The sequence below is a fragment of the Convolutriloba macropyga genome, chromosome 14 (genome assembly GCF_964194025.1).
Source record: "Convolutriloba macropyga chromosome 14, txConMacr16.3, whole genome shotgun sequence".
Classification (NCBI taxonomy): Eukaryota; Metazoa; Xenacoelomorpha; order Acoela; family Convolutidae; genus Convolutriloba; species Convolutriloba macropyga.
In genome coordinates this window covers 34491162-34510986 of record NC_134481.1, presented here as the reverse complement: position 1 = coordinate 34510986, position 19825 = coordinate 34491162, and positions in this window count along the sequence as shown.

Below are 19825 nucleotides of genomic sequence, written 5' to 3'. Positions count from 1 at the left end.
CTAACTTTAAAAAAAATCGAATTTTTTTTGTTTAAGACATTTCTGCCAGGTGTTGGGCGTTTAAATGCTCAATGCGAATAAGTAATAAACATATTATCTAACAATATTTGTGTTAAGTTGGCATTTTACTATTTTTTGGATAATTTTGGTGCATTTTTTGTAGAAAATGTTGCTTTTCGACTTTGTCATTGACATCCTTTCCATTCCCACGGTCTTCTATTTAAAAAATTTTTGGTTGGTTTTCTATTATTTGGTAGTCCTTTAGCGAAATTAAGCTCACTGTATCACAAAGTATTTTGCCAATACTCGTATTGGAGAGGCCACTAGTAAAGAAGATTTTAATTAGATTATCTCTTTTTTGTTGTCAGATACTATTCCAATATCTTTTTTTCTTGTTACTGTTTCAAAGGATTCTCAATTCTCTAATTTTAATTAAATATGGGATTTTTTCAGCATTTTTTGTTTTTGGACCTTTGAGTGATTTTTTGGCAATCAATGTATGTGTTATCGTAACTGTGATAATTCATATAGGAAGGCCCGGTTTTTGTTTTGAGTTCTTTTTGTGTTCTAATATTGTACACAAAATAGCGGGTTTTTGACCAACTTTTCTAAGTCCGATCGTATTTTGAATTTATTTTTTGAAATAACGCTTTAATTGTTTAATTGCTTTGTCAGTGTATTGCGCTTTAATTGCTTTGTCAGTATATTGAATGTAGTGTTATTGATGAATAAATTATTTTTTGACGTTAAATGTTTGAATATCAATAATTTTGTTTCCTAATTGCAATTTTGGAACTAAATTGACGTTTTTTGGCAAAATTTTCGGGCCGATTTTATCTTTGAAATCCATTTTCTCTGTGTCATTTTGCAGGAAGGTGATTATGCACCTTTACTGAACCTTCAATAGTAGGCAATGACATTTAATTGTTTTTCTGTCTAAATTTCATCGTTTTGATGTTAAATTCTCTAAAAACATGAAACTGCTTTTTGGCTATTTTTTATAGAATGAGACCTTCGAGTCGCGTCCAAAATTCTTTGGCCTATGCTTTGTGTTTCGTCGTCTGACACTTTTTTTTCGTTTAACATTTTTTCACAACGCAAATCTAAAAATTCAAAATTTCTGAAAAACTTCCTCCTCTCGCTAACAGCTTTTGAGTGCATGATGTCATTTCTCAAATCTCTGTAGTAAAAATTTTTCGTAATTAATTTTTGATAATACGTGACTTACATTACTCAATGAAATGAGTTTTGCACTTTAAAATTTAAGTTTATTTGGAAATAGATTGATGTCAAAGGAGCTCATATGTGCACTAAATGCCTCTAATGAAAAGGTTTTCTTGGAGTGAACTTCAAAAAGACTTATTAATTTGTCACTGAATGTTTTTACATAATTTTTTGAGCGGTGTCGATAACTTTTTCAACTTATATTTCTGTTTCTGTTTCTATCTGAATTATATGACACACAGGTCAAATTCGCAGCTGTCAGGATATAATTTTTTGATTAAGTGTATTTAAAACAGGATGTAGAAGTAAACGCCGAACGTGAAGACTAAGTGCTTAAGTCAAACAGCTGAAAAAATTCAAGGGTAGAGAGAACAAAGTGTGATTTTCTGCCCATGTCGCATTATTGAGGGTTAGCGAGAAAAGTAGGTGTGAAACATTTTTGCTGGTCGATTTTTTTGTTTATAGACGTTTTTCGCCGTTATTTTAATAAGCAAGATTGCGTTTGGAATCATTTTTCTTATTCTGAAGCAAAAATAAATTTTATTATCTAATTTTGAGCTATTTTGACAGTTTGCAATATTGTACCATCTTTTTAAGCTGTTTTTGTATAACTTTTCAATTTCCTGCAGCATTTGCGTAGTTCCTTATTTCACATTAGTTGCTTAAGTTGTTTGGCTTTTATTTAAAAAATTTTAATTTTGAGTTGTTTATCATGGAGTAATTATAGCAAAAATTTCTCACTCTCTGTAGTAAAAATTTTCGTAATTAGTTTTTGATAATACGTGACTTACATCACTCAATGAAATGAAATTTGCACTTTAAGATTTAAGTTTATTTGGAAATTGATTGATGTCAAAGGAGCTCATATGCGCACTAAATGCCTCTAATGAAAAGGCTTTCCTGGAGTGAACTTCAACAAGACTTATTAATTTCTCAGTGAATGTTTTTACATAATTTTTTGAGCTGTGTTGATAACTTTTTCAACTTATATTTCTTTTTCTGTTTCTATCTGCATTATATGACACACAGGTCAAATTCGCGGCTGTCCCGATATAATTTTTTGATTGAGTGTATTTAAAACAGGATGTAGAAGTAAATGCCGAACGTGAAGACTAAGTGCTTAAGTCAAACAGCTGAAAAAATTCAAGGGTAGAGAGAACAAAGTGTGATTTTCTGCCCATGTCTTATTATTGAGAGTTAGCGAGAAAAGTAGGCGTGAAACATTTTTGCTGGTCGATTTTTTTGTTTTTAGACGTTTTTCGCCGTTGTTTTAATAAGCAAGAATGAGTTTGGAATCATTTTTCTTAATCTGAAGCAAAAATACATTTTTTTATTCAATTTTGAGCTATTTTGACAGTTTTGCAATATTGTACCATCTTTTTACGCTATTTTTGTATTACTTTTCAATTTCCTGTAGCATTTGCGTAGTTCCTTTTTTCACATTAGTTGTTTAGGTTGTTTGGCTTTTATTTAAAAAATTTTAATTTTGATTTGTTTATTGTCAAGAAAATGGAGTAATTTTAACAAAGGTTTGTCCAGTTTTTTTCAATTTCGTTTAAATCTATTTCTGCTTTCGTTCCCTCTATTTTAGTTCTTGTTGTGCAACCCTTAAAATACAGCTATTGTATATCGAGCTATTGTATATGCGTTGTTCTTAAAAGGTACCAGTTTTGGCTAGACAGGACATTTTCGTTGAAACTAACATACAAGTTTCTAACTTTAAAAAAATCGAACTTTTTTGATTAAGTTATTTCTGCAAGGTGTTGGGCGTTTAAATGCTCAATGCGAAGAAGTAATAAACATATTATTAAACAATATTGGTGTTAAGTTGGCATTTAACTATTTTTTGGATAATTTTGGTGAATTTTTTGTAGAAAATGTTGCTTTTCGACTTTGTCATTGACATCCTTTGCGTTCCCACGGTCTTCTATTAAAAAAATTTGTGGTTGGTTTTCTATTATTTGGTAGTCCTTTAACGAAATTATGCTCACTGTATCACAAAGCATTTTGCCAATACTCGTATTGGAGAGGCCGCTAGTAAAGAAGAATTTAATTACATTATCTCTTTTTTTGTTGTCAGATACTATTCCAATATCCTTTTTTCTTGTTACTGTTTCAAAGGATTCTCAATTCTCAAATTTTAATTGGATATGGGATTTTTTCATTATTTTTTTTTGGAGCTTTGAGTGAATTTTTGGCAATCAATGTATGTGTTATCGTAACTGTGATATTTCATATAGGAAGGCCCGGTTTTTTGTTATGAGTTTTATTTGTTCTAATATTGTACAAAAAACAGCGGGTTATTGACCAATTTTTCTAAGTCCGATCGTATTTTGAAATTATTTTTTGAACTAACGCTTTAATTGCTTTATCAGTGTATTGAATGTAGTGTTATTCATGAATAAATTATTTTTTGACGTTAAATGTTTGAATATCAATAATTTATTTTCTTAATTGCAATTTTGGAACTAAATTGACGTTTTTGGGCTAAAATTTCTGGCCGATTTTATCTTTGAAATCCATATTCTCTGTGTCATTTTGCAGGAAGGTGATTATGCACCTTTACTGAACCTTCAATAGTAGGCAATGACATTCAATTGTTTTTTGTCTAAATTTCATCGTTTTGATTTTAAAATCTCAAAATCATGAATCTGCCTTTTGGTTATTTTTCATACAACGAGACCTTCGAGTCGCGTCCGAAATTCTTTGGCCTATGCTTTGTGTTTCGTCGTCTGACACTTTTTTTCGCTTAACATTTGTTCAGAACGCAAATCTAAAAATGTTAATTTTTTTGAAAAACTTTCTCCTCTCACTAACAGCTTTTGAGTGCATGAGGTCATTTCTCACTCTCTGTAGTAAAAATTTTTTGTAATTAGTTTTTGATAATACGTGACTTACATCACTCAATGAAATGAGTTTTGCACTTTAAAATTTAAGTTTATTTGGAAATAGATTGATGTCAAAGGAGCTCATATGTGCTCTAAATGCCTCTAATGAAAAAGCTTTCCTGGAGTCAACTTCAACAAGACTTATTAATTTGTCACTGAATGTTTTTACATAATTTTTTGAGCGGTGTCGATAAATTCTTCAACTTATATTTCTGTTTCTGTTTCTATCTGCATTATATGACACACAGGTCTAATTCGCAGCTGTCCCGATATAATTTTTTGATTGAGTGTATTTAAAACAGGCTGTAGAAGTAAATGCCGAACGTGAAGACTAATTGTTTAAGTCACACAGCTGAAAAAATTCAAGTGTAGAGAGAACAAAGTCTGATTTTCTGCCCATGTCGCATTATTGAGAGTTAGCAAGAAAAGTAGATGTGAAACATTTTTGCTGGTCGATTTTTTTGTTTTTAGACGTTTTTCGCCGTTGTTTTAATGAGCAAGAATGAGTTTGGAATCATTTTTCTTAATCTGAAGCAAAAATACTTTTTATTATTCAATTTTGAGCTATTTTGACAGTTTTGCAATATTGTACCATCTTTTTAAGCTGTTTTTGTATTACTTTTCAATTTCCTGCAGCATTTGGGGAGCTCCTTATTTCACATTAGTTGTTTAAGTTGTTTGGCTTTTATTTAAAAATTTTTAATTTTGAGTTGTTTATTGTCAAGAAAATGGAGTAATTTTAACAAAAATTCGTCCAATATTTTTCAATGTCTTTTAAATCCATTTCTGCTTTCGTTCCTCCTATTATAGTTCTTATTGTGCAACCCTTAAAATAGAGCTATTGTATATTGAGCTATTGCATATGCGTTGTTCTTAAAAGGTACCAGTTTTGGCTAGACGGGACATTTTCGTTGAAACTAACATACAAGTTTCTAATTTTAAAAAAATCGATTTTTTTTGTTTAAGACATTTCTGCCAGGTGTTGGGCGTTTAAATGCTCAATGCGAAGAAGTAATAAAAATATTATCTAACAATATTGGTGTTAAGTTGGCATTTTGCTATTTTTTGGATAATTTTGGTGAACTTTTTGTAGAAAATGTTGACTTTCGACTTTGTCATTGACATCCTTTTCATTCCCACGGTCTTCTATTTAAAACATTTTTGGTTGGTTTTCTATTATTTGGTAGTCCTTTAACGAAATTAAGCTCAATGTATCACAAAGTATTTTGCCAATACTCGTATTGGAGAGGCCACTAGTAAAGAAGATTTTAATTAGATTATCTCTTTTTTGTTGTCAGATACTATTCCAATATCCTTTTTTCTTGTTACTGTTTCAAAGGATTCTCAATTCTCTAATTTTAATTAAATATGGGATTTTTTCAGTATTTTTTGTTTTTGGACCTTTGAGTGAATTTTTGGCAATCAATGTATGTGTTATCGTAACTGTGATAATTCATATAGGAAGGCCCGGTTTTTGTTATGAGTTTTTTTTGTGTTCTAATATTGTACACAAAACAGCGGGTTTTTGACCAACTTTTCTAAATCCGATCGTATTTCGAAATTGTTTTTTGAAATAACGCTTTAATTACTTTGTCAGTGTATTGAATGTAGTGTTATTGATGAATAAATTATTTTTTGACGTTAAATTGTTGAATATCAAAAATTTTTTTTTTCCTAATTGCAATTTTGGAAATAAATTGACATTTTTGGGCTATTTTTGGCTGATTTTATCTTTGAAATACATTTTCTCTGTGTCATTTTGCAGGAAGATGATCATGCACCTTTACTGAACCTTCAATAGTAGGCAATGACATTTAATTGTTTTTCTGTCTAAATTTCATCGTTTCGATGTTAAAATCTCAAAAACTTGAAATGCCTTTTGGTTCTTTTTTATAAAATGAGACCTTCGATTCGCGTCCAAAATTCTTCGGCATATGCTTTGTGTTTCGTCGTCTGACACTTTTTTTCGTTTAACATTTTTTCACAACGCAAATCTAAAAAATTCAAATTTTCTGAAAAACTTCCTCCTCTCGCTAACAGTTTTTGGGTGCATGATGTCATTTCTCAAATCTCTGTAGTAAAAATTTTTCGTAATTAATTTTTGATAATACGTGACTTACATTACTCAATGAAATGAGTTTTGCGCTTTAAAATTTAAGTTTATTTGGAAATAGATTGAGGTCAAAGGAGCTCATATGTGCTCTAAATGCCTCTAATGAAAAAGCTTTCCTGGAGTGAACTTCAACAAGACTTATTAATTTGTCACTGAATGTTTTTACATAATTTTTTGAGCGGTGTCGATAACTTTTTCAACTTATATTTCTTTTTCTGTTTCTATCTGCATTATATGACACACAGGTCAAATTCGCGGCTGTCCCGATATAATTTTTTGATTGGGTGTATTTAAAACAGGATGTAGAAGTAAATGCCGAACGTGAAGTCTAAGTGTTTAAGTCAAACAGCTGAAGAAATTCAAGGGTAGAGAGAACAAAGTGTGATTTTCTGCCCATGTCTTATTATTGAGAGTTAGCGAGAAAAGTAGGCGTGAAACATTTTTGCTGGTCGATTTTTTTGTTTTTAGCCGTTTTTCGCCGTTGTTTTAATAAGCAAGAATGAGTTTGGAATCATTTTTCTTAATCTGAAGCAAAAATACATTTTATTATTCAATTTTGAGCTATTTTGACAGTTTTGCAATATTGTACCATCTTTTTACGCTATTTTTGTATTACTTTTCAATTTCCTGTAGCATTTGCGTAGTTCCTTTTTTCACATTAGTTGTTTAGGTTGTTTGGCTTTTATTTAAAAAATTTTAATTTTGATTTGTTTATTGTCAAGAAAATGGAGTAATTTTAACAAAGGTTTGTCCAGTTTTTTTCAATTTCGTTTAAATCTATTTCTGCTTTCGTTCCCTCTATTTTAGTTCTTGTTGTGCAACCCTTAAAATACAGCTATTGTATATCGAGCTATTGTATATGCGTTGTTCATAAAAGGTACCAGTTTTGGCTAGACAGGACATTTTCGTTGAAACTAACATACAAGTTTCTAACTTTAAAAAAATCGAACTTTTTTGATTAAGTTATTTCTGCCAGGTGTTGGGCGTTTAAATGCTCAATGCGAAGAAGTAATAAACATATTGTTAAACAATATTGGTGTTAAGTTGGCATTTAACTATTTTTTGGATAATTTTGGTGAATTTTTTGTAGAAAATGTTGCTTTTCGACTTTGTCATTGACATCCTTTGCATTCCCACGGTCTTCTATTAAAAAATTTGTGGTTGGTTTTCTATTATTTGGTAGTCCTTTAACGAAATTATGCTCACTGTATCACAAAGCATTTTGCCAATACTCGTATTGGAGAGGCCACTAGTAAAGAAGAATTTAATTACATTATCTCTTTTTTTGTTGTCAGATACTATTCCAATATCCTTTTTTCTTGTTACTGTTTCAAAGGAGTCTCAATTCTCGAATTTTAATTGAATATGGGATTTTTTCATTATTTTTTTTTTGGAGCTTTGAGTGAATTTTTGGCAATCAATGTATGTGTTATCGTAACTGTGATATTTCATATAGGAAGGCCCCGTTTTTTGTTATGAGTTTTATTTGTTCTAATATTGTACAAAAAACAGCGGGTTATTGACCAATTTTTCTAAGTCCGATCGTATTTTGAAATTATTTTTTGAACTAACGCTTTAATTGCTTTATCAGTGTATTGAATGTAGTGTTATTCATGAATAAATTATTTTTTGACGTTAAATGTTTGAATATCAAAAATTTATTTTCCTAATTGCAATTTTGGAACTAAATTGACGTTTTTGGGCTAAAATTTCTGGCCGATTTTATCTTTGAAATCCATATTCTCTGTGTGATTTTGCAGGAAGGTGATTATGCACCTTTACTGAACCTTCAATAGTAGGCAATGACATTCAATTGTTTTTTGTCTAAATTTCATCGTTTTGATTTTAAAATCTCAAAATCATGAATCTGCCTTTTGGTTATTTTTCATACAACGAGACCTTCGAGTCGCGTCCGAAATTCTTTGGCCTATGCTTTGTGTTTCGTCGTCTGACACTTTTTTTCGCTTAACATTTGTTCAGAACGCAAATCTAAAAATGTTAATTTTTTTGAAAAACTTCCTCCTCTCACTAACAGCTTTTGAGTGCATGATGTCATTTCTCACTCTCTGTAGTAAAAATTTTTTGTAATTAGTTTTTGATAATACGTGACTTACATCACTCAATGAAATGAGTTTTGCACTTTAAAATTTAAGTTTATTTGGAAATGGATTGATGTCAAAGGAGCTCATATGTGTACTAAATGCCTCTAATGAAAAGGCTTTCCTGGAGTGAACTTCAACAAGACTTATTAATTTGTCACTGAATGTTTTTACATAATTTTTTGAGCGGTGTCGATAACTTCTTCAACTTATATTTCTGTTTCTGTTTCTATCTGCATTATATGACACACAGGTCTAATTCGCAGCTGTCCCGATATAATTTTTTGATTGAGTGTATTTAAAACAGGCTGTAGAAGTAAATGCCGAACGTGAAGACTAAGTGTTTAAGTCACACAGCTGAAAAAATTCAAGTGTAGAGAGAACAAAGTCTGATTTTCTGCCCATGTCGCATTATTGAGAGTTAGCGAGAAAAGTAGATGTGAAACATTTTTGCTGGTCGATTTTTTTGTTTTTAGACGTTTTTCGCCGTTGTTTTAATGAGCAAGAATGAGTTTGGAATCATTTTTCTTAATCTGAAGCAAAAATACTTTTTATTATTCAATTTTGAGCTATTTTGACAGTTTTGCAATATTGTACCATCTTTTTAAGCTGTTTTTGTATTACTTTTCAATTTCCTGCAGCGTTTGGGGAGCTCCTTATTTCACATTAGTTGTTTAAGTTGTTTGGCTTTTATTTAAAAATTTTTAATTTTGAGTTGTTTATTGTCAAGAAAATGGAGTAATTTTAACAAAAATTCGTCCAATATTTTTCAATGTCTTTTAAATCCATTTCTGCTTTCGTTCCTCCTATTATAGTTCTTGTTGTGCAACCCTTAAAATAGAGCTATTGTATATTGAGCTATTGCATATGCGTTGTTCTTAAAAGGTACCAGTTTTGGCTAGACGGGACATTTTCGTTGAAACTAACATACAAGTTTCTAATTTTAAAAAAATCGATTTTTTTTGTTTAAGACATTTCTGCCAGGTGTTGGGCGTTTAAATGCTCAATGCGAAGAAGTAATAAAAATATTATCTAACAATATTGGTGTTAAGTTGGCTTTTTGCTATTTTTTGGATAATTTTGGTGAACTTTTTGTAGAAAATGTTGCCTTTCGACTTTGTCATTGACATCCTTTTCATTCCCACGGTCTTCTATTTAAAAAATTTTTGGTTGGTTTTCTATTATTTGGTAGTCCTTTAACGAAATTAAGCTCACTGTATCACAAAGTATTTTGCCAATACTCGTATTGGAGAGGCCACTAGTAAAGAAGATTTTAATTAGATTATCTCTTTTTTGTTGTCAGATACTATTCCAATATCCTTTTTTCTTGTTACTGTTTCAAAGTATTCTCAATTCTCTAATTTTAATTAAATATGGGATTTTTTCAGTATTTTTTGTTTTTGGACCTTTGACTGAATTTTTGGCAATCAATGTATGTGTTATCGTAACTGTGATAATTCATATAGGAAGGCCCGGTTTTTGTTATGAGTTTTTTTTTTGTGTTCTAATATTGTACACAAAACAGCGGGTTTTTGACCAACTTTTCTAAATCCGATCGTATTTCGAAATTGTTTTTTGAAATAACGCTTTAATTACTTTGTCAGTGTATTGAATGTAGTGTTATTGATGAATAAATTATTTTTTGACGTTAAATTGTTGAATATCAATAATTTTTTTTCCCAATTGCAATTTTGGAAATAAATTGACATTTTTGGGCTATTTTTGGCTGATTTTATCTTTGAAATACATTTTCTCTGTGTCATTTTGCAGGAAGATGATCATGCACCTTTACTGAACCTTCAATAGTAGGCAATGACATTTAATTGTTTTTCTGTCTAAATTTCATCGTTTCGATGTTAAAATCTCAAAAACTTGAAATGCCTTTTGGTTCTTTTTTATAAAATGAGACCTTCGATTCGCGTCCCAAATTCTTCGGCCTATGCTTTGTGTTTCGTCGTCTGACACTTTTTTTCGTTTAACATTTTTTCACAACGCAAATCTAAAAAATTCAAATTTTCTGAAAAACTTCCTCCTCTCGCTAACAGCTTTTGGGTGCATGATGTCATTTCTCAAATCTCTGTAGTAAAAATTTTTCGTAATTAATTTTTGATAATACGTGACTTACATTACTCAATGAAATGAGTTTTGCACTTTAAAATTTAAGTTTATTTGGAAATAGATTGATGTCAAAGGAGCTCATATGTGCTCTAAATGCCTCTAATGAAAAAGCTTTCCTGGAGTCAACTTCAACAAGACTTATTAATTTGTCACTGAATGTTTTTACATAATTTTTTGAGCGGTGTCGATAACTTCTTCAACTTATATTTCTGTTTCTGTTTCTATCTGCATTATATGACACACAGGTCTAATTCGCAGCTGTCCCGATATAATTTTTTGATTGAGTGTATTTAAAACAGGCTGTAGAAGTAAATGCCGAACGTGAAGACTAAGTGTTTAAGTCACACAGCTGAAAAAATTCAAGTGTAGAGAGAACAAAGTCTGATTTTCTGCCCATGTCGCATTATTGAGAGGTAGCGAGAAAGTAGATGTGAAACATTTTTGCTGGCCAACATTTTTGTTTATAGACGTTTTTCGCCGTTACTTTAATAAGCAAGAATGCGTTTGGAATAATTTTTCTTAATCTGAAGCAAAAATACTTTTTATTATTCAATTTTGAGCTATTTTGACAGTTTTGCAATATTGTACCATCTTTTTAAGCTTGTTTTGTATTACTTTTCAATTTCCTGCAGCATTTGGGGAGTTCCTTAGTTCACATTAGTTGTTTAAGTTGTTTGGCTTTTATTTTAAAAAATTTAATTTTGAGTTGTTTATCGTCAAGAAAATGGAGTAATTTTAACAAAAATGTGTCCAATTTTTCTCAATGTCTTCTAAATTTATTTCTGCTTTCGTTCCTCCTATTACAGTTCTTGTTGTGCAACCCTTAACATAGAGCAATTGTATGTAGAGTTATTATATAGGCGTTGTTCTTAAAAGGTACCAGTTTTGGCTAGACGGGACATTTTCTTTGAAAATAACATACAAGTTTCTAACTTTAAAAAAAATCGAATTTTTTTTGTTTAAGACATTTCTGCCAGGTGTTGGGCGTTTAAATGCTCAATGCGAAGAAGTAATAAAAATATTATCTAACAATATTGGTGTTAAGTTGGCATTTTGCTATTTTTTGGATAATTTTGGTGAACTTTTTGTAGAAAATGTTGACTTTCGACTTTGTCATTGACATCCTTTTCATTCCCACGGTCTTCTATTTAAAAAATTTTTGGTTGGTTTTCTATTATTTGGTAGTCCTTTAACGAAATTAAGCTCAATGTATCACAAAGTATTTTGCCAATACTCGTATTGGAGAGGCCACTAGTAAAGAAGATTTTAATTAGATTATCTCTTTTTTGTTGTCAGATACTATTCCAATATCCTTTTTTCTTGTTACTGTTTCAAAGGATTCTCAATTCTCTAATTTTAATTAAATATGGGATTTTTTCAGTATTTTTTGTTTTTGGACCTTTGAGTGAATTTTTGGCAATCAATGTATATGTTATCGTAACTGTGATAATTCATATAGGAAGGCCCGGTTTTTGTTATGAGTTTTTTTTGTGTTCTAATATTGTACACAAAACAGCGGGTTTTTGACCAACTTTTCTAAATCCGATCGTATTTCGAAATTGTTTTTTGAAATAACGCTTTAATTACTTTGTCAGTGTATTGAATGTAGTGTTATTGATGAATAAATTATTTTTTGACGTTAAATTGTTGAATATCAAAAATTTTTTTTTCCTAATTGCAATTTTGGAAATAAATTGACATTTTTGGGCTATTTTTGGCTGATTTTATCTTTGAAATACATTTTCTCTGTGTCATTTTGCAGGAAGATGATCATGCACCTTTACTGAACCTTCAATAGTAGGCAATGACATTTAATTGTTTTTCTGTCTAAATTTCATCGTTTCGATGTTAAAATCTCAAAAACTTGAAATGCCTTTTGGTTCTTTTTTATAAAATGAGACCTTCGATTCGCGTCCAAAATTCTTCGGCATATGCTTTGTGTTTCGTCGTATGACACTTTTTTTCGTTTAACATTTTTTCACAACGCAAATCTAAAAAATTCAAATTTTCTGAAAAACTTCCTCCTCTCGCTAACAGTTTTTGGGTGCATGATGTCATTTCTCAAATCTCTGTAGTAAAAATTTTTCGTAATTAATTTTTGATAATACGTGACTTACATTACTCAATGAAATGAGTTTTGCACTTTAAAATTTAAGTTTATTTGGAAATAGATTGAGGTCAAAGGAGCTCATATGTGCTCTAAATGCCTCTAATGAAAAAGCTTTCCTGGAGTGAACTTCAACAAGACTTATTAATTTGTCACTGAATGTTTTTACATAATTTTTCGAGCGGTGTCGATAACTTTTTCAACTTATATTTCTTTTTCTGTTTCTATCTGCATTATATGACACACAGGTCTAATTCGCAGCTGTCCCGATATAATTTTTTAATTGAGTGTGTTTAAAACAGGATGTAGAAGTAAATAACGAACGTGAAGACTAAGTGCTTAAGTCAAACAGCTGAAAAATTCAAGTGTAGAGAGAACAAAAGGTGATTTTCTGCCCATGTCGCATTATTGAGAGTTAGCGAGAAAAGTAGATGTGAAAAATATTTGCTGGCCAACATTTTTGTTTATAGACGTTTTTCGCCGTTACTTTAATAAGCAAGAATGCGTTTCGATTTTTTTTTCTTAATCTGAAGCAAAAATAATTTTTTTAATTCATTTTTGAGCTATTTTGATAGTTTTGCAATATTGTCAGTTTTTTAAGCTGTTTTTGTATTACTTTTCAATTTCCTGCAGCATTTGGGGAGTTCCTTAGTTCACATTAGTTGTCTAAGTTGTTTGGCTTTTATTTAAGAAAATTTTAATTTTGAGTTGTTTATCGTCAAGAAAATGGAGTAATTGTAACAAAATTTCGTACAATTTTTTTCAATGTCTTTTAAAACTATTTCTGCTTTCGTTCTTCCTATTATAGTTCTTATTGTGCAACCCTTAATATAGAGCTATTGTATATAGAGTTATTGTATAGGCGTTGTTCTTAAAAGGTACCAGTTTTGGCTAGACGGGACATTTTCTTTGAAAATAACATACAAGATTCTAACTTTAAAAAAATCGAACTTTTTTGTTCAAGACAATTCTGCCAGGTGTTGGGCGTTTAAATGCTCAATGCGAAGAAGTAATAAACATTTTATCTAACAATATTGGTGTTAAGTCGGCATTTTACTATTTTTTGGATAATTTTGTAGAACTTTTTGTAGAAAATATTGCTTTTCGACTTTGTAATTGACTTCCTTTCCATTCCCACGGTCTTTTTTTTAAAAAATTTTTTGGTTGCTTTTCTATTATTTGAGAGTCCTTTAACGAAATTAAGCTCACTGTATCACAAAGTATTTTGCCAATACTCGTATTGGAGAGGCCACTAGTAAAGAAGATTTTAATTAGATTATCTCTTTTTTGTTGTCAGATACTATTCCAATATCCTTTTTTCTTGTTACTGTTTCAAAGGATTCTCAATTCTCAACTTTTAATTAAATATGGGATTTTTTCAGTATTTTTTGTTTTTGGACCTTTGAGTGAATTTTTGGCAATCAATGTATGTGTTATCGTAACTGTGATAATTCATATAGGAAGGCCCGGTTTTTGTTAGGAGTTTTTTTTGTGTTCTAATATTGTACACAAAACAGTGGGTTTTTGTCCAATTTTTCTATGTTCGATCGTATATTGGAATGATTTTTTGAAAGAACGCTTTCATTGCTTTGTCAGCGTATTGAATGGTTGTTATTGATGAATAAATTATTTTTTGACGTTAAGTTTTGAATATCAATAATTTATTTTCCTAATTGCAATTTTGGAACTAAATTGACTTTTTGGGCTAAATTTTCTGGTTGATTTTATTTTTGAAATTCATTTTATCTGTGTCATTTTGCAGGAAGATGATTATGCACTTTTACTGAACCTTCAATAGTAGGCAATGACATTTACTTGTTTTTCTGTCTAATTTTCATTGTTTTGATGTTAAAATCTCAAAAAAATGAAATTGCCTTTGGTTACTTTTTATACAATTGAAAATATTGAACGTGGAGACCGCACTCTCCACGTTCAATCTTTTCGCGGCCTATTCTATTAATTCACTCAGATGTGTTTATCTTTAATTTTATTGGCTGTGCTTTATGGTTCTAAAAGATATTAAAGATTAAAGATTTTTCAAGATTCTTTGCAAACATTTCTGCTTGCAGTTGATATCATTTCACATAATCGAGTTCTAATAATTTGTCGAATTCACTATCAAATTTTTCATTGATCATTAAGACTGAATCAATCATTTTTGTTTTTTGTGTATTTTCTTGGTTATAGGTTTCAATTATAAACAATTTTTTGCCTTACAGATTTAATCTGTTTACTTTGTTTTTCTCCTGATATTTTTGTAGTAGTTTTAATTGAAAGTATTCAAAGTTTCTCCATTAATTGGTAATTGTCAGAATGCTGTGACGCCACAACGGAAAGTTTCCTTTTTCCTAGAGACCTAAAAAAAATTTTTCATTTTCTACGATTGTTTTTAAAAGAATTTTATCTGTCTTATGTTTTCTCAATGTGCCTTTTGAGTCGCACAGTAAAATGAAATATTGTTAGTTTCGTTACAGCTGTCAAAAGGGTCGGTTTTTTGTTGTTCATCACTTTTTGTCTGTCTTAGTACTTTTGTATACTTTTCAACTTTTCATATTTTTTTCAACGTTTTACGATTTTAAGCTTTTTTCTTTTTTCAGTAGTCTTCCACCGAAACCTTGTGTGAAGTTTGATTTTTTAAATTAATAATTTTGATAATTTTGTTTAGTATAGTTTAATTTTGAATGACGACAAAATTCTTTTCGTTGGCTTACTTGTCTGATGTCAATACTGAATAAAATTCATCCTGAATCAGCTTGAATTTTTGCCGCATAATTTGACTCTGGTGAGAGTCTCTGACGCTTCGAGTCGCTTTCGAAATTCTTTGGCTTATGCTTTGTTTCGTCGTCTGACACTTTTTTTTGTTTAACATTTGTTCACAACGCAAATCTAAAAATGTAAAATTGTCTGAAAAACTTCCTCCTCTCACTAACAGCTTTTGAGCGCATGATGTCAATTCTCACTCTCTGTAGTAAAAATTTTTCGTAATTAGTTTTTGATAATACGTGACTTACATCACTCATGAGTTTTGCACTTTAAAATTGAACTTTATTTTGAAATAGATTGATGTCAAAGGAGCTCATATGACTCCACTACATGACTCTAATGAAATAGCTTTCCCGGAGTGAACTTCAACAAGACTAATTAATTTGTCACTGAATGTTTTTACATAATTTTTTGAGCGGCGTCGATGACTTTTTCAACTTATATTTCTGTTTCCGTTTCTATCTGCATTATATGACGCACAGATCTATTTCGCTTCCAAATTTCTGCTCAATTAAAAATGATCAATTAAAAAATTCTAGCATGAAAACAGGGCATTTTTTCTGCCTGTCAAGTACAGTTAAAATATCCAATAACCTATCATGGTTAATCTGATAAGGCAAAATTGATTGGTATACAAAAAAGTCGGTATAATGTACGGAACATGTTGCCATTTTGTGAAGTAGATTTCTCGAATACAATAAAAAAGTGGTACTGTAGCAGTAAAAATACTGGATGTTCACCTCCAACCAATCAGAGACTGAGAAGACAATATTCTTTTATATAAAGCGCATGCTCCACTAACTCTAGTCAGTCTGTTAGTTAAGATACACCATGTGTATACTCTTGACTCCGGTGCTGGATTGTATTACCAGCCTAATAAAAGATGTTTATCATCAGTGTTTTACAGAGTCTGTTGGTCTTAGAGATATAGGTAAGCCTACTTCGCGCGCAGAAATAAGTACCTCTAGCTCTTCATACCTTAAGGCTATAAAAGGAAACCATCATGGGTCTGCCTTAACTAGTGCGACCAGTGAGTTAACAAACTCCAACCGTAAAACGAACTCTCAGATAACAAGCTCTTATCTCTTGAGAAAGACTTAGAGGTAGTTTATACAACTTTATACTCTTTTTACACTTAAAATTTAGGAAACGGAGAACAAAATCCCAATAAATAATTAAGAAAAATAACAAAAAAACACTATTAATAACAAAATTAGCCGTCACACTGGCCAAACGTCATCATAATCGGACACACATTCCAAAGAATTACAATTAGCTGTTCGCACACAGCCGAACAAACGTCTCTTGCATGAAATTCTACCATTTAAAATCTTACATTATCATCTCCAAGCTGAATTAAACCTGTTCTTACACAAAGCAAAACAAATTAAATACCACTATTTTGCAGTAGAGCAACAGCCTGTACTCTCCTTGCGGGACAGGGCTTCACAAGTTTCACTGACCACTTTTCTCTTATGCTTAGTTGAAATCTACGGAGCTAATTTCACAAAAAGCTCAATTATTTTTATTTGCGACCCTCTCACATATAATTCTATCTCACTCATCTACAAAACTTCGTTAAAACCATTATCAGACACACTATTTGAATTCCTTAACAGATTATGGAGAGAATCTACAACCCTCTGATAGTGCTGGTGCATTTAGAAAATCATCATTTCGATTTCTAAAACGCCTAGCGTCAACACTAAATACCGCTGCTTTACAATCACGAAAGGAAAGCGTGCACAAGACCGTTATACAGGAAATAGTAGGTTTCATTCACAATATAAAAACATATATAAGCTGTGCAAAAGACGCAGACTTATCACAGATATTATACTCCCTGACATTTTTATCCTGGTATATACACAGATTTTGGAAAAATTTAGTAAGACTTATTTTTCAGCCTGCAAAATTGATCGTCAATATATACCCCAATTAATAGATCAACTACCAGAAACACTATACGATACCTATGATCCAAATTTGTTTCCGGAGAATTTTGTGACCATCACAGAAGTACCATCTGAAATTATACAACAACTAAAAATTGATCATAACAAAATTGAAAATCAAAAATAATTATAATGCCAAAAACCAACCCTTTGCATTCATAATGCCAAACCATAGTGCCGGAAACCAACCATTTTATTTACATTCACAAACATTACAGAAAACACGAATACATCTCTTGTAGCATCAGCAATAGAAAACTTAGATACTATAGTCCATTCAGGGCCGATGGATTACAACTTGAAGGAAACCACAGGAACCGACTTTAAATCCACACGGTTAGATGATAGAACAATTTTTTAATCACACACTGTAAACACTCTTTCACTAATTGATACAGAAAACAGCAATAAAAGAATGACAATGAGGTAATTAAAGATGCTACTAATAAAACAAATATTTTTGAAAATCATAGAAATAGACAACCTGGGGACTCACCTGAACTGACACAAAATTCAGACCCACTCATCACAACTCTTTCACTACTACCTAATTTAATTACACCTTTACAACGCTTACAAAGACAAATTTAATTAAATTTTAATACTGTAACAGTTATTTTAAATACATCAACTCAAACAGCTCCAAATAACAATCAAAATATTCAATTAACCCTGCAACAATTAGTAAATTCTTTAGACAATTTAACTCAAAAATTACTCAACAGACAACAAACGCTCCAGCCCCTTATTATTTACAAGCAGCGTCTACAAACATCTTCACCAGTTGTTAGTCGTAACACACAAATGATATACCCTCATTTAGGAGGCTCAGTACCCATGTAGCAGTCTTTAAGACTGTTTGATGGCACTGACCCCACGTACACTACAGAAGATTTTCTAAACGCTATTACAGCCAAATTGGTAATGACAGCAGGACGCAAACAAATCGACTCATCGTATCATGAGGCATGGATATTAAAACGAATCGCTATGATACAAAGGGCTTTAATCGGCCCAGCACAACAGTGTCATTCACATCTACCCCTAGAAATAAAAAAGAACTGGCGAGCGTTTTGCCGCGAATTTCAGAAAAAAATTTGATAATCAGCAATCGCAAACACAAGCGATGTTACACTTGCTTAAGGAGAAGAGATGAAGACATTGGTACTCAAAATTAAACAAATGGCTAGAAAAGCATATGTTAACAACGCCCCAGTTATGAGAAATGCAAAGATGAATGACGCACTTGGGAAAGCACTAGATCCACAATTAGCTAGAATAGCTCTTAAAAGACTGCTAATCACAAATCAACAGCATTGGAATCACAGCTTCCATTTGCACAATTAGTTGAAAATTTTATTCAAGAAGATGCCATTAGAACACACATAGATAGACATAAAATAAGCACAAAATCCACTCTTTTATCATCCATAATTATAGTATATATGAACATAGATAATCTCACAGTAGATGATGTCCGCACGATGGAACAAGATATTGCATATGGGATCAACGTAGTACGACACAAGTACTCAAATGATCCAAATTTTAAAGGGAAACCACTACTTCTTAAATTGAGTAAAAAAAATGTTCACGATCAGGACACAGTATTTCCACTTGCCCTGAGAAAAGATATGTAAAACCACTTGAAAAACCTTTCAAAAGCAGACTTTTAACCAAGCAATAACAGACTCAAAATCTCCCAAATAAACAAATCACATCAAATAACATGACTGGTAAACCACTTCCTTTCCCCTATAGCTCACGGAGCAATAGTAGGGAAAATCAAGACACTTCTCGACACCGCAGACCTAATAAATATTCTTTCTCCAACTCCAAACCCTATTATGTAAACAGTAGTTTTAAACTATCAAGTAAAACGGGTTCACCATACCCGAGACCACAAAATTTAAAAAAAAACCAAAATATAATAATAACAACAATTACTCTTATAATTCTCGATCAAAATCACCTAACTATGATAAAGATGGAAATCGTTTACGACGACCATTCTCAATTAATCGCCTTCGAAATGTACGAAATTTTATTAATTCAATCTTATATCAAGAACAAATAGACGACACAACGTCCAACACAGAACAAACAAAAACTAAAAACATTTCAGAAGAACAACTCTTAGAACAACAGTTTAACGACTAAGGAGGAAATGTAATACTGTCAGGAAGAATATAATACTCTGACAGAAGAATACATTTTCTCCACAACAAGCAAAAGTAACATTTGGGTATTACCACTTACAATTTTTACACAACAGACGCTCGATCATACCAGAACAGTTTCTCCACCACATCTCAAAATTGACTTCTTAATTGACTCGGGCGCCACACTTAATGTATTAAATAATACTTGGAATGAAATTAAAGAATACCACAAATTACAACTAAAAGCATCAACATCTGTTTGCTCAGCAGCAAATAATCCTAACGTCCACACGAAACTGTAAAACGTAGTCTCTATCCAGACCTAACGGAACACAGAATTTATCAAAACGCATATTTTACAATAGCCTTTTACGTCTCATATACAAAATTTAATAT